The 15,800-nt window shown below is 32.8% G+C and overlaps 1 long non-coding RNA gene across 1 annotated transcript in view; it reads left to right on the forward strand.

Moving 5' to 3' along the window:
• LOC139688420 (uncharacterized) overlaps window positions 1-10,859 on the forward strand; it is a 30,103-nt gene extending 19,244 nt beyond the window's left edge. The window contains exon 3 of the long non-coding RNA XR_011700745.1: window positions 10,733-10,859. This is a non-coding gene — a long non-coding RNA (uncharacterized lncRNA). The remainder of the gene's footprint in view (window positions 1-10,732) is intronic.
• The last annotated feature ends 4,941 nt before the right edge of the window (window positions 10,860-15,800 follow it).

The following is a 15,800-nucleotide window of genomic DNA, read 5'->3' on the forward strand; positions in this document are numbered from 1 at the left end:
ACTCAGGAGATGATTAGTTGGGGTTCAGTAATGGAAGAGGCATGTGTGATGTGATAACAGTGATGAAGGTGCTAATAGAAGAGAGGAGCATGGAGTACTGTCAGGAGGTATTTGTTTGCTTCATAAATTTAGTGAAGGTGTTTAATAGAGTATTTTTAGTAATAGTATTTTTAGTACCCTGCAAGCAACTGCTAGGGTGTGTAGCAGGGAGTGAATACACACCAGACTAGTTTTGACCTGAATATTTTCCCCCCAGCATGAAAGGTATCAATTATTTTCATGAATATAAGAGATATAGGGAGGCATAGAGTGTTTTATAATGGAAACAATCATTTCCAAATGAGATTTACAACTGAAGTTTAAATGTTTTATAGAGCTTATATCATAGCTAATTAAATGAATTATATATCATAGAAAATCTCAATCAGTCATCTGTAAGTTGGGTGGAATTAATTAATGCATTACAAAATATAGCAGTTGAATGAAAGGATAGGTGGCTTATCTGCAACCTGGACATGTCTCAGATTGCTCTGGTGTAAGTGGCAGAAGCAAAATGGACGGTATTAAGAAGAGGGATAGGACAGGAGTGTCCATTATTATCGCACAAGAACATTGGGAAGAAATGGAGATAGGAATGAAAATCAAAGGGGTATTCAAAATCAATTAAGTTGGTGGATGATCAAAATTTGGTCAGGAGGGTACAGTAATTGCTAAGTGCATTAGAAAATTAGCTTGATAGGTTATAGGATGATAATTAATGCGAACAAAACAGAGGTTACAAGGTTTTTGTGGAAGAGAAAGGCTACAATGAATATTTAAATAGGAGGGTCAAAACTAGAGCAGGACCAAGTTAGTCAAAGTAGTAGAAGCATCAGAAGAATTTCTCTTGACAAAGAAAGTTTTGCTAGTAGGAGGGAGTTGATAAAAGGAATGCTGAATAAGGATGTTAAGAAAAAATTAGTAAAAATTTTAATATGGAGTGTGGAATGTGTACGGCATAGAAACTTAGTCATTGAAGCAAGCTGATTGATGTAGATGGGAGGCTTTTGAGATGTGGATGTGGAGAAGGGTTGAGAAGGTAAAATGGTTGGAAACAAAAACAAACAAAGAAGTACTAGGCATCTTGGGGGAGGGCAGATGATTGCTGGCAGAAATACTAAGGAGGCAGGAAGGGTGGATGTAGAGCATTTTGATTAGTGATGGGATGTTGGAGACTGATGGAAGGGATTACATAAGGCAAGTGAGGTAGGGGCAGGAAAAGGATAGGCATATAGAATGGAATGAATGAAGATAAGAAGTATGCAGATTTGAAGAAGGGTGTGTTGTGGTAGTATTAGAAATATGCATATTTGAGCACATCGCACTGAATGAAAAATCTAAAATCTCTGCCCTATGATCCTATAGGAGTGAACTATTATCAGATAAAATTAAATCGGTAACTATTCATATGTTGTGTGGCGTACTTTCATTTAAAGTAGCTTCATTTTCTTCTTTCAAAGTTTCCATATTTGGTAACCATTCACTGCCACCTTCGCGAATAAGAAATGGTAGCAGGCAAACTGGGCCAATCGCATCCATCTATATAACGTCTGCAGTTTTTTTGGGAAAAAATGACCATAGTTCATTATCAAGCCAATTACCTTAATTTGTAACGGATAGCCTGCCTCTTTGTATTTTATTTCAATCATCAGTTATTCCCTTTGGATTTTAACCATCAATATACTGTATGATCATCTGATGGGAGAATGATTTATCTCTGTGTCCAAATAGAAGCATTAACCATTCTTCCCATATAGGCTACAAATTGAAATACTTGATATAATAAATCTGTCATGAATCTCCTATTTACTATTTTTGGACTTTTAGTTAATTTGTAAAAGCTGATTATATCATATTAAAATTGTGATAGAATGGAGCCTCGGGAAAGCGAGGTAGAGGGAGGAAAAGGAAGGGTAGTTATGTTTGACAGAATGAAGGGAGTTAGAATGTATGTGGAATTGAAGATTGGTTTATTGTAGTGTGTGTTCAAATTGACTTTAGGGCAGGGTAAAAAATATTTAGGGTTGTTAATTTTGTGTCCATCCAAAAATGCCTTAAATGGTAAATTACCAGAGAAATAAAATACAAATTTATGGGAAATAAAGGCGCTCATTATCAATTATGGGGCAGGCTATGACCTCCTATTGTCAATTCCATTGATTTCACATATTAAACTATTGCAGAACTATAATTTTGAAATGCCTTTGCATTCAAAATGCCATACCCTTCATTCACCCCATCATTATAGATGTCTGTTACCTCATTTACCTAATACCTCTCATTGGGTTGGAAATTTTGTGTAGGTGTGTTCTGAAAGTTCTCATAGTTACATACTACCTGAGAATCTAGCTGAGACACTGGTGGAAACAGAATCGCCTAGCTGATGGGGAAATCATTGAAGACAATGTAGAGCAGTTAAGAATTACTCTCACAAGTTTTTGAATAGCCCTCCTGAGTTACTTATTTCTTATCTTAAAAATATTCCTTTGGTGTTTGAAAGGCATTTACTGTAAAACATTTATGTCTGAAGTAATTAGCTACGTAATGTGACGACCGTTCACATTTGTATCATAATTAACCTTCATTTGAAGAGATGGTGAAAGAAGCAATGGAAAAAGATCCACAGGGAGTAGCAGGGAAACCTAAAGTGGAGCATGATAAATGGAAATTTGGTATATGAACAACTGTTGCTGAGATGGTCATTTTTGCAGGTATGGCTATATTGGGTCTGGCTTCATCAAACACATTATGGCATGTCAGTTGAAATGTGAACTCTTTTCCTGGTGACGGAGATCCATGCTCTGGCAGTGGACTGTACATCAATTTTAATGGTAGTGTCTCTCCTGGCAATATTTGTCCATAGCCATACCCTGGTTGCAGACTGACATACTGTAAAAAAAATAAATTTTATTCAAAGTTAAGAATACATGTGTCAACATTATACTAGCTAAGTTCGAAAGATAATCTTTTTGAAAAATTCATACTAAACGTTAAATTGTTTGCTTATCTGTTACAGTTCAAAAATAAAATTTTGTTAAGTTATCTTGTTCAATTCCCAAAAATATGATTGGTCTGGAAAATGAAATCAGCAAAATTGCCATGCGTAATTTAATAAGATATGTTTCTCTGGAAGTTTATCAGTATATTTTACATTTTTGCCAGACTTGTATTGTAAGAAATTAGAAGTGAAGCCAACTTGTTCAGTTAAGTGGATTTCTTAAGTTCCTGTACTGATCATTTTGTATTATGAAATAGATTTTTAAAATGTGATGATGTGCTTATGCTTTTAATACTATTGAATATTGGCTTTGTATTCATATAGACCATGATCAAAATTTAAATTAATAACGAAATATTGAGAATAAATGATCATCTGCTCAAAACCTACTGACAATTAATATAAGCAAATAGTTAAATGCTCTTTTCAGAGATTCATATGGTATAAAAATATAATGATACAAATTGGTTTCGGAATTATGATAGTAAAAACTGAAGTTTTTCATGCAGAGAAAATTAATTCAAATCATTTTCACCGATTTATGCTCTGTACTGGATAGGAAATGAACCTATAGAGAAAACAAAAAATTTCAGAGAATTTAATATGGGTACCTCTTTGTGCACATTTTTGACTAAAGTAGAATTCTGCAAAGTAAAGGATTAATGATGGGCAATTGGGGCAGTACTCATAAGATATTCATACTTTCAGAGCAAACAGTAGATTGCTGACGAAAAGAGACCATTTTATCGTTTGAAAATAGAAGAAAAGTTTGTTCTACCACCATAATGAAGTTGGTAATAATGTGTAACTATTCTTGTGATCTAGGATTACTCCTATGCAGAGCATGTGGCAGCTTATTAAGCCTGATTAAATGTCTATTTTCCTCAGAAATATCATTTTACTTCTCCAGAATTTTCTGATTCTGTTACACAGCACCTTCAATGAATGAGGGGTATTTTAAGCTTGTGTAAAAATTTTCAAAGTGTATTTACACATTTTTGTAATTTTACCTTTATTCAAAATTATCTTTGGAATACCCACTTAAAAGTTTAATTAGTTGTGCATATGGGGTATTTATTTGATGGACAAAAACAAAACAATGCATAACTAGATTCTCTCTTTGTCGCAATAGCTCAATTTTAAGTGATGAAAATGTTACCTTCCCCAAGAAATCTTTGCACTTGATTTGACATTCTTTGACCTCTAATTTAAATAGCTTCCAAACTCTTATTATTTAGTGACTTATCATTCTACTTAATGTTTTCTGTCAATTTTAATGATTTGCTAGCAATTAGTTTTAGAAAATGCATACCTTTGGGAGACCAAGAAAGCCATATCTCATTGTGAGTTTTGATTGGCTGATTATGTTGATATTTGCACTGACTGTCTCAGTTGTGACACATCTTCCAAGATTAAGAATGATTGGGTTTAATTTCAGTGGCAAACACTCAGAATCTTCTGCCAAGTCTGAAAAGACAGCTCCTACACTTATTTGTTGGATTAGCTTCCTCATTGAATTCCTTTCATTGTCTGCCATATTAGTTTCCTGAGTTAGTATTGATAGTTCGAGTTTGATATTCAGGTGGTCTTCCACATTATTTTTAGTTTGGTGGACCTCGTAATCACAAGATTTTTCAGATCCTGGTTCAGGTTTCCTATAGTAATATTAATAAAATGGTTATGATCTGCTCATTAATATGTGAAAATGGTATAACATATCATTGTTATTTTTAAATTTATTAATGGTACTATGAAAATATAATTTCAGCCTTTTGTAGCTGAATATACATTAAAATCAAATGTTTTGTGCCTAGCAATAAGGGAGTGCTTAACCTTCTTTTGTCATTATAATTTAAAGTCCTTGTCGATTGGTTTCATAATTTGCCATTACATAGAGGATACATGAATACCTAATTTAAATTTGCTGTAATATTGCCATTTTTTAATGATTTAAAATCATAAATTTTATTTGACTACCTATGTATCCACCTCAGATAGGATAAGTTAATAAAATGATGTGTATTGTAAGTATCTGTAGAATTAACTCTTTGAGTACATATGTGTTTAGCTCTGTGTATAATAACTGAAAGCAATATATGAGAGTTTATTTTATCTCTTTATAGATGAAATTATATGCATGTGAAAATCGGATCTGTTGTATGCACCTGTATCAGCAGGTATACACGACATGATTATATGCAGTGAACATTTCCAGAAGATGTAAAGTGAGCTAATAAAATGTTTATATATGTCTGGACTCTAGGTTTTTCTCTGATCAGAATATTCCTCAAATATGTACTACAAACTAGTTTCCTTTGTATGCATCATTATGCATTATAACTGAAGGTGGGTGTTTTGAAAATTTATCATGAGGAAAAAGTTACCAAATATAGCATGACTGAAAACAAAAAATTGAATTTCATCAAATGAAAATATTAAGGAAAAAAAAGGAAAAACTTCAGATAGTCTCTTATATGATGTCCTTTTCCAGACATTGAGAACTGTCAGCTATTACCTTGTCTATTAAAATATTTTTTAAATTTTATCCTCACCTGGGCAATCATAATTATTTTTTTACCGTAACCTTATGATGATATTTAGTGTTATGTAGGGCAATACTATCATTAGTATCCCATTTTTACTGTGTTTCCATAAATATCTTGATCCTAGTCATTAATTAATCCAGCTCCAGTACTTAATCATTGGCTTTCCTAAAAAATCATTTTGGGGATGTGATTCCTAGCCAATCATCAATGATTCTTGCTGGGAAATGCTCGGTTAGATACATAAATGACTTCGTAGGAGCTGATTGCCAATGGGTTCAGGCAACTTAACAGTTCTACCATTAGGAATAAGGATTCACTATACCTACTTTTATTTGATGATTTTGCCTATATACCTTCTCATTAGTTGGCAATGAATCACAAGGGAGGCAAAATATCACCAAAATGTCAATTGTTACAGTTTCATTGTCTTCTTACTATTGTTAGTTTAATAAAACATGCCTTATTATAGTTGAAATTCACAAGATGTTTTTGAAATAAACATACCCTACATGTAGCCTCACAGCAAAAGAGACTTTAGAATGTGGTTGCACATATGTCAGTCCCCTTGGGTATACATCAAGGGTATAGGCATGAAAATGTTGTCCATGAAGTGGAATATGTAATTTTTCAAAATATGCCTTCGAAGGTACATCACTCAAATTTAATAGAAGTCCTTTGGCCACTCCACTTTTATTGTAAACTTCCAAAAAATCTTGATATTTTCCTCCAGCTCTGCAAATTCCAAAATCAAGGTGCTTTTTGTTTACTGTTAGTGCTTCAACTGGATTGTGATATCTGAATCCAATCCAAACTGTAATCTTAAAATGTTGAGATAGGTATTAGAATTACACTACTAGACATTAATTTTCCTGGTTAAAAAATCCAGGTAGGAACATATATTTCAAAATTTCCCGCTGTCATCATTGTAATGACTAATATAGGCATTCACACCCTTCAATTCAAGGCTATATGCAGATGGAGGAAGAGCGAATTGCTATTATCAATAGACATTTCAAACTATTATGCCTGTTGTTGTTCCAAGGTAAGAGTAACTCTTTGAAATGCCAACAGATAAAAATTGTAAAAAGTGATAAGTAACATTGCATTGCATGCACATAAGTTTATGAAGGATTATGAATTGCTTTGTTTAACATTTAGAGAGCTGATATTAGAGTGACAGGATTCCTGTCGTCAAAAACTAGACCCTGCTCAGTTTTCCTTGTAATTCATATTTATTTACTTGATGTAATGGGATCCCATATAATATTTAATTTATTTTTAAAACATAAATCTATCCTGCTTTTTGGTATAATTTTCTTGTATTATGGATGTTCTTACCTCAGGAGTTCCTGAATCTCCACTAAAATGCAATATGTATTCTTCAAAGAAACAGTTTGTATCACTTCTAAGGGCTGTTCTTTTTAATTTAATTTGGATTTTTTTTGAAGAACGGGCAGGAAACGTGCCCCAATATTGTGGATTCAATTCAAAACAAGATGTGACTACTTCAAACACATTTTCCACCACTTCTCCTACAATATTATTCACCCTGTAAATGTTTTTTAGCTTTTTTATACACTGACAGACTGCATTCTGAGAAATATTGCTAAATGATTCTCTCAAGATGAGATTTGATTGGACCAAAACCTGTTCGTTCACACCAACTTGACAGACTATGCTAGGTGCAGTGCTATGTGGGATAACAAGATAATCAAAAAGCAGTCAATTTTCACCTGTTCTTATAAATGCCTTCATTCACTACATGGCAGTATTGCCCAATTTTTTCCTTGCAATAAATTATTAGCCTTCCTTGCTAACCTTTAGTGGTCAATTATTAAGGATTATTGAGGCTATACAAAGCCTTTAGACTAATTTAATAGAATTGCTCTCCAAAAAAAAGCTATAACCCCAATACGGTTAAAAGGAAGGGATGAATAATATTTTTTTCCCCAAGAAATCAAATACAATGGTATTATACAAAATATAAGATACTTAAGTTCATGCAATAAAAATATGAGCTAAGGCATAATTGATATGATTCATGAATTGAAAATAATGGACTTCTTGTCTATTTCTTCAATAGAATAATGCATTTTTATTTTTTAAATGTTTCAGTTAAAAAAATAAATGTCCTCAGAATATAAGAGATGAACAGTGTGTCTGTTATACAAGGTTTGTATTAATAGTATTGGTAATAATTTTTTCTTGATGTGTGGGTGAAGTACTGAATTTAGACCATTGGTTAAGTGTACGCATGATTGCAGATCGCGTTGGTATTTATGAGATGACAGTGCACTCCACTGTCACTGTAAATTTGGAGATTCGAAAGATCTGTGTTAGACTCGTCGCAAAGGTCTTGGCGGACGACTAGGAGCAGAGTTGACTGTCTGCTTGTGAAGGCCTTCTGCAAAGACCCAATCCAACAATGATTGTCCAACCCCCTTTTAGTCCTGACTTGGCACCAGCAGGCTATTTTCTATTCTCAAAAGTGAAATCCTCACTCAAAGGAACCACCATGTGACCTTAAGTGCCATCAAAGAAGTTTGCATTTGTACCCGTAAGGACCTTCCGTAGTTCACCTACCAGGAGCCTTTGAGTCGTGGAAAAACTACAGGCAAAAGTGTGTTGATGCTCAAAGGATGTACTTGGAAGAATTTTGAGGCACTGTAGTAATATTTGAAATAAATCTATAGTTTCGAAACCTTTCCCAATACCTTTATTACAAACCATGTATATCTATCTCATGAGGACCCACTTTCCATCTTTTTACTCTTAACTTACATAAAATGCAAGTAATAATTGGTTTTTTTCTGAAATGAGGATGATGATCTGAATTAAGGGAAAAAATCCACTCATGTTAGCCTTTGATAAAAGTGATAACATATGTATATATACGATGAAAAGGGAGGATTTTTGTAAGAAAGAACATTGGTCCCTGAAAATAACACTGCCATTAGCTATTCATCTCTAGCTAATAAATTTAACAAATACTACGTATCAGCTCCTTGCCTAACTACTTCTCCAGCCAATGTGCTTTTAGCAAATGCACCATCGTCAATGTTTGCCAAGCCCTGTTCTGAAACCAATCTAAAAACTATTGTCTCCTCACTCAGAAACAAATCCAGTACTGGCCCAGATGAAATTCCTGGTAAAGTTGTTCATCATTGTTTTGAAGCCATAAAAGCACCCCTTTTATTTTTAATTAATGAATCTTTGATACAAGGGATTTTCCCATCCCAATTAAAAGAATCAAAAGTAGTGCCCATTTATAAAAACCATGGCTGTGTAAATGATTTGAATAACTACAGACCAATAGCCGTCCAAAATACATTTGCTAAAATATTCGAAAAAGCCATGTATATGCAAATAGCATCTTATCTCGAAAAAAACTTCCTACTTTCTAATTCTCAGCATGGATTTAGATCGGAAAGGTCTACCACAACTGCCATATGTCAGGCAATCGACAGCATACTTAATTCATTAGATGCTAAACGCAAAACTCTTGGAATGTTTTTTGACTTGTCAAAGGCTTTTGATAATGTAAACCACAATAGACTACTAATTAAACTCAATAGAATAGGAATTAGAGGAAGTCCTTTAAACTGGTTGAAGTCCTTTATTCATAATCGCACTCAAAAAGTAGTGTTATCAGTTGATGGGTCAAAATATTCATCCGAAGCATACCAAGTTAACAAAGGTGTTCCACAAGGCTCAACCCTTGGGCCACTCCTCTTTCTGATTTACATCAATGACCTACCTAACTGCTTACCAAATAATGATGGAATAATACCAGTGTTGTACGCTGACGACACTAATATAATAATATCAACACAAACATATCCCAGCCTTGTGGAAAAAGCTAAGTCTGTCACACTTACTATAAACAAGTGGTGTACAGACAACCTTCTAGACTTAAATGTAAATAAAAGTAAAATAGTAAACTTTACACACAATAAGAACATATCAGATGATCTGCTGGTAAAAATCAATGACCTATCAATTGAGCGTGTGACAGAATGCAAATTTCTAGGTATTTCTCTATGTGCAAATATTTCTTGGGATACTCATGTAAAAGCCCTCCAACACAAGCTCAGTTCAACTTGCTACTTATTAAGACACCTGTATGAAACTACAAGTAAAACTGTACTACTCAATTTGTACTATGGGGAAATTTACTCAAATATAACCTACAGTATAATATTATGGGGATCAGCTGCTATTTCTCAAAACATCTTTAAAATGCAAAAGAAAGCTATTAGAATCATCGCCAGGAAACCTTACAATGCTCCATCAAGGCCTATTTTCCATGAATTAAATTTGCTACCACTCCCATGCATCTACATTATGTTTTTAATTCTATATATAAAAAATAACATCGGCAACTATTCTCTTAACTCTGCCTATCATCATCATTACACCAGAGGCAGGAATGACTTCCATTATGGGAATATAAGAACTAAAGCATTGAAATTAGGACCCAATGAAATGGGCATCAGATTATTTAACAAACTACCCAAAAGTATCAAGGATACACAGGGAACTGCCGTATTCAGGCATAAACTAAAAAGATATCTACAACGCAATATGTTTTACTCGGTTGATGAATATCTCAACAATATTCCCGACCAGTAAGTTCATACTTTTAGTTTCTAGCAATGGTAATGGTCTGATTCATGTTTGTGATCAATGATTTTTCTGAATTTGATATTGTATGTGCATGTTACAGCCGATGTTCATGGGTTTGTACCAAACACTTATGTAACTATGAGCATCTATTCTTTTATGTATCTTAACTGAGCCTGTGTCTTTGCTCCTCATTGACGTGCCTTATATCATGTACATACTTCACCCACCTGGTATTTTTGTATTGTGATCTCTGGGCAAATAAAAAGTAATAATAATAATAATAATTGGTTTAGAAGATGAAATACAATGTTGAAAGGCCATGATTTTTTTTAAACATTAAATTTTAATATACAAGAAGTGGAAAACCCCCAAAACATAATCCTATGACACTGGAATAAAATTCACTAAAATAAAGCTTTAACAAAATTTATTTATAACTAAATAAATAACTAAATATTATAAATCTTATAGGTTACGTGTTGAGTTCAACTTTTGCTTTCAATCAACTATTTGTTATTTCCAGGACATACAAGAAGATTGGAGAAATACCAAGGTTCAGCATTGGAAGAAATAAAAGGTATCTTGATCTCCAAAGCACAGCCAGAGTGAATGGTGAAAATGATGACTTTTGTATATTTCAACACTGCAGGTATATTAATTGGCATTCAACTGGAATTAGAATAATTCTAAAACACCAGCCATGAATAGGTATGACTGAACCTCCTTCATTATAAATCACTACATAACCGTTTTCACAGTGGTTAGCTAACTCTATTTATATATAACATCCAGAAATTGAAAAAATATATTCATGCAAGAGATGATTTTGATTTGGCATCAAAGAATCATTGAATAAGAAAAGGAAATTGAATTTAACTTTCATGGTGACATAATCTTACTGATTTCTTCCTCAATCAATATGATTGCTGTATTGTGTACATCAGTCATGATGTACATGAATAAATTTAATAATTTAGTACACTGTTAATGGGGTACTGATGACAATTTCTGCCATAAAGATTTTAATTTCATCATACCTGAAAGCTCTTACCCACCTCTTTGTAAGGTCTCTTTTTGGATACAATAATTTCTGTGATGTAGTCTCTGAGCTAGGCAAATTTTTATACAGATGCCTACCTAGAGTACCAGTGTTTGAGTGATATCCTTTTTGAGATCTTGAATCTCCCATAATCTGATATTATATCATTGTATAAATATGAAATAAAAAATAATGAAAACCTTATTACTGTCAATGTTGATGCATGAATATTTAATTAATCATTGATATTTTTTATTTGCCAGCGATAAGTGCAACTTCATAGGGGTAGATTTTGGTCTTAGTCTTCATTAATATGTCAATTACTGGTATCGATTTGGATTCATTGGTTTTTAACTAAAATTTTCTATAAATTCTCATACTGAGCCTACCCTTACTATATTTATATGGACACATTATTTCAACATGATAATGTTTCACATAAACTAATGGAGGTAAATTAAAAATAAATTATAAATATAGGCTTTTAATTACTTTGCTGGGATAGTATCTGAAAGATTTTTTGATTTTGTGTTATAGTTAAGAAGCTTTCTTTAGCCTGTTCATTGATGATTTGCAGTTTATTTTTGAGTGAAAAGTTTTAGTATAAGTATTTACAATAAAATAAGTAGCTAAAAGTGAAATTATAAGTTTGTGCATTGTGTCTTACCTCTCTTGGTACTTTGGTGATTTCAAAGTAACCATGTAGTGCTCCTGTGTTTTCAACTGTAATTTCTTTGTTTGATGTTCTGAACTAAGAAAAAAATGATAAGATCAATTAACATTTTCATTAACTTTGAAAAGGCTGAACTGAAATTCTATCTCAAGCATGCCATTGACATATTTATAAGTGAAAAATTAATTAATTAGGAACCATAGTGATCATAATAATATATTTAATACACTATTCATTTTGAGAAATCATACAATCAAATTAAATATCAACAAGGTAAGTAGTAATTAATATATAAACTTAAAGTATTAAATTTGGTTAAGATTATCATAAAAAATTCATCAATTTGATCAAGTAGGTTTGCAAGTAACATGATATATACCCTATTCTTGAATTTCAAGATATGGTCTGATTTCAACTGAGTTGGCAGTAAGATATACAAACTTGTTCACATCATAAAATGAATTGTGAATTGAGGAATGTAAACGAGAAGTTGTAAGTAATAATTAACTTACCCTTCCATCTATCTGGGGATATACATCCAATATAACTTTTTTAGAATTCAAATGAGGTTCAACTTGTGCCTGTTTGCAAAGAACAGTTACCAAGACAAAACCATAATCTGTAAAATAAGGATACCTATATTGTTTTATTAGTGCATTTTGCTTACATAATTAGATGATTGCCATATATATTTTAGAAATATAGTGTAATTATATAAAGAATAGAAATCCCTTTCAAAATTTTCAGAGTGCATATTCAGAGCTTTGATGGCTAATATGGAGTTCAACATATCCAAAGAAATTTTTAGTTACATAGAGCTACTGATTATGGTAGGATTTTGATGAACCCAAGGACTAAAGGCCAGTAAGATTTGCTAAACAATTACCCTAAAAACATAGGAAAGCTAATTGAAATTTTTACTGTCTCTGACAAAAATTCCATATGCCAATCATATTTTTTATTCAAACATCCATCAAATATAAATTAACAAAAAAATATAATGGTATGATCATCCGATGCCCCTGTAGTTATTTCCTCCATGAACACACTTAGAAGCATGGGTGATAGTGGACAGCCCTTCCTTACCCCTTATACTGCCCATCCCTACTCTCCTTCCACTATTTGAAACCATTCAGTTTGAAACATGAACAGGTTTAAGATAACTTCCTTATTCTTCCACACTCCTCTTTTCTGTAACAAGTTCATCAATAAAACATACATAATTTACCCTGACCCATGATCTTGTAAAGTCCATGAAGCAAACAAATGCTTCTAGGTTACATGCACAATTCTTGCCAGTTGAAATCTGTTTGAAAATGTTACCATAAACTTTTGTTTTGCCTGAAATACCCTTGATCATGCAAATATAATCCATAAACTTTATAGAAATGAATTTTCATTACCTTTTATCTCTTTTGGAATTTTTGCCCTGTTATTCTCTGCCCAATTTTTCTTCCTGGTGGATAGCTGACCCTGACCAGTCCAAAGTACTACTTGTGCGGACACTGCCGTTGAGTCAGCCACAGAGCGAGGCTTAAAAACCAACCAGATGTCATATTTTAGCCCAGGGTTGATGCGAACAATTTTAGGTGTAGTTTCAATGATTTTGTCAAACTAGGGAAATAAATAAGCCATCATCAAGTTAATTATTAAAATATAATTATAGTCATTTGTGTTGAAAAAGTTACTATACCAAAAGTAATACTTTCCAAGCAAACACATTATTTTCATGGCCAAATAGCACAATTTGGAATATTATTTCAAAGTGTTTTGAGCAAATAATAGTTCTCACAGACAGACTTGCCAGGTAGCAAAATAATCTTTGACATTTATGTTAAATGTATGTATGTATGTTATGTATTTTTTTATGAATTTACTTTAATTAAGCATAAAAATATAATGTATGAAAATGTTTTTCTTTCAATACTTCTCTTGAACTCCATGTTTTGTTTGGGATATAATCTTTTTCTTACATGTACCCAACTAGTATAGTTCCTTAACATGAATCCATATTTTGTTTTATTACTTTAATTAAAAATGACCATGACTGTGAAAAAAACATGGAGGAGAAGAGGAAAGACCGAAGTTCTCACTACTTACAAACTTACTTGTACGTACTTATTCTTCCCCATTTTTTTGATATCAAAATACCCACCAACAAAAAAAATCTACACGCATGCCTTGTGTGAAATGCAAGCTCTTAATGATAAATATTTATTTTTTGATTGTCTATTGAAATTTCTCAATTATTACACTACAAGTTGCTTATATACTTACCTCTAGTATTCCCTGATTTATCAAAGAATTGTGACAGTACCATAAGCCAACTATGCATAGCTGTCTGGGCTTCGTCTCCAAATTGTGGACAGTTATCTTTTGATGATAGGTTTGTTTTGGAATGAAGTCCTGTTAGAATTGGAAATTAAGAAAAATTGCCTTGCAGTAACAATTGGGTGAATAAGTAACTTTTATTGTTATTTTTTTCTATTTGGGTCTGTATTTGAAGTTTATTTTATACTTAAGCTAATCATTTATCCATTATACTAGCCCTAGGGGAATTATGGAGATGTGCTGTAGTGCTATGTCAACCCTAGTTGAACAGCACGCTGTTATCAAATTTTTAACAGCTGAAAAAGTGACTACCCTTGTAATTTGAGTGAGATTTTGTTTGTTACATTCTTGACACTACCACTAATCAGTGCACCTCGGTAGTAAGATCATCAGCTGTGCTATTAAAGATAATTCTGCTTGGGAGAGCAATAGTGATAACATAAGAAAGCTCATCCATGACCATGCCCCTAGTTTCGGACTTAGATACATTAGCATTCTTGCCAGCAACTTCTTACCAAAAATTATTAAGTAATTTAGTTTGAACTTTAGTATAATCTATTCCCATACCTACTCTCTTTTCTGAGTCTCATCTGCTAGTGTATATTCTGGCTCATAATGTATGGGTTTGAGTGAAATCTTGTCCATTACATTGAGAATTTTTCATTATTTTAACTGCTGAGGAGTGGTTGCAGTGAATAATGCATTACCATGCATTTTTTCAGCTGAGTACTGTGTTCATAGTTGGAAAATTGAAGTTTTTCATCATTTATTTAAATCTATGCTGTTTTTTCTGTTGAAAAAATTCACTCAGTACTAAGGGTACAAACATTTTATGATAGTTTTATTATACTAAGTTAATATAATAAATTATCATCTTACTGCTGGAAAACTAACTAGAGGGGATGCTCTCAAGAATTCTAGGAAATCATCTTCAATTTTATCACTAAATGGTTGGAAAATTGTGGTTAGAACTTTGAAGTCTAATCTACAGCCATTAAGCAATACATATTCATAACTGAAACTTTTATCAACAATTAATGTTGTATCTTAAGGCCAACTTGTACTCTCGATCCTCTTCATGAGAGTTCATACATTTACAGCATTTGGCCAGAAAGTGGGAACCTAAGGGTTATTAAAAGAATTTTTAAATTAAAATTATTTTGGTAGCCACCTAATTACTTATATCTCCATATAATCTCCTATCAAATTTAGACAGTCATGCTACTGGATTTTCTATGTTGTTTTCATAGAAATTTACTACCAACCTCTTATTCATTTTTCCTCAATTCCTTTAGCTTTTTGTTCACTTTCCAACCTTTTGCCAGCTGAAAGCATCCATGGTGAAGAGAAAAGTAATAAGCATTTGGTGTAAGGCCCATAGTGTTCAGAGGATGGTCAAGGGTCTTCAACCCCAAGCTAATAAGCAACATGTATGTTTGATAATGCTTCTCAAAACAGCTTCACTTATTAGTCACCCTTTTTTCTTTAATTTTAAATGCTCATTTAAGACCAGGCATAGGCAAGTTAAATAAAGCCAGGCTGCCTTTG

The sequence above is a fragment of the Hetaerina americana genome, unplaced genomic scaffold (genome assembly GCF_022747635.1).
Source record: "Hetaerina americana unplaced genomic scaffold, ioHetAmer1.1.p SCAF_2, whole genome shotgun sequence".
Taxonomy (NCBI): Eukaryota; Metazoa; Arthropoda; class Insecta; order Odonata; family Calopterygidae; genus Hetaerina; species Hetaerina americana.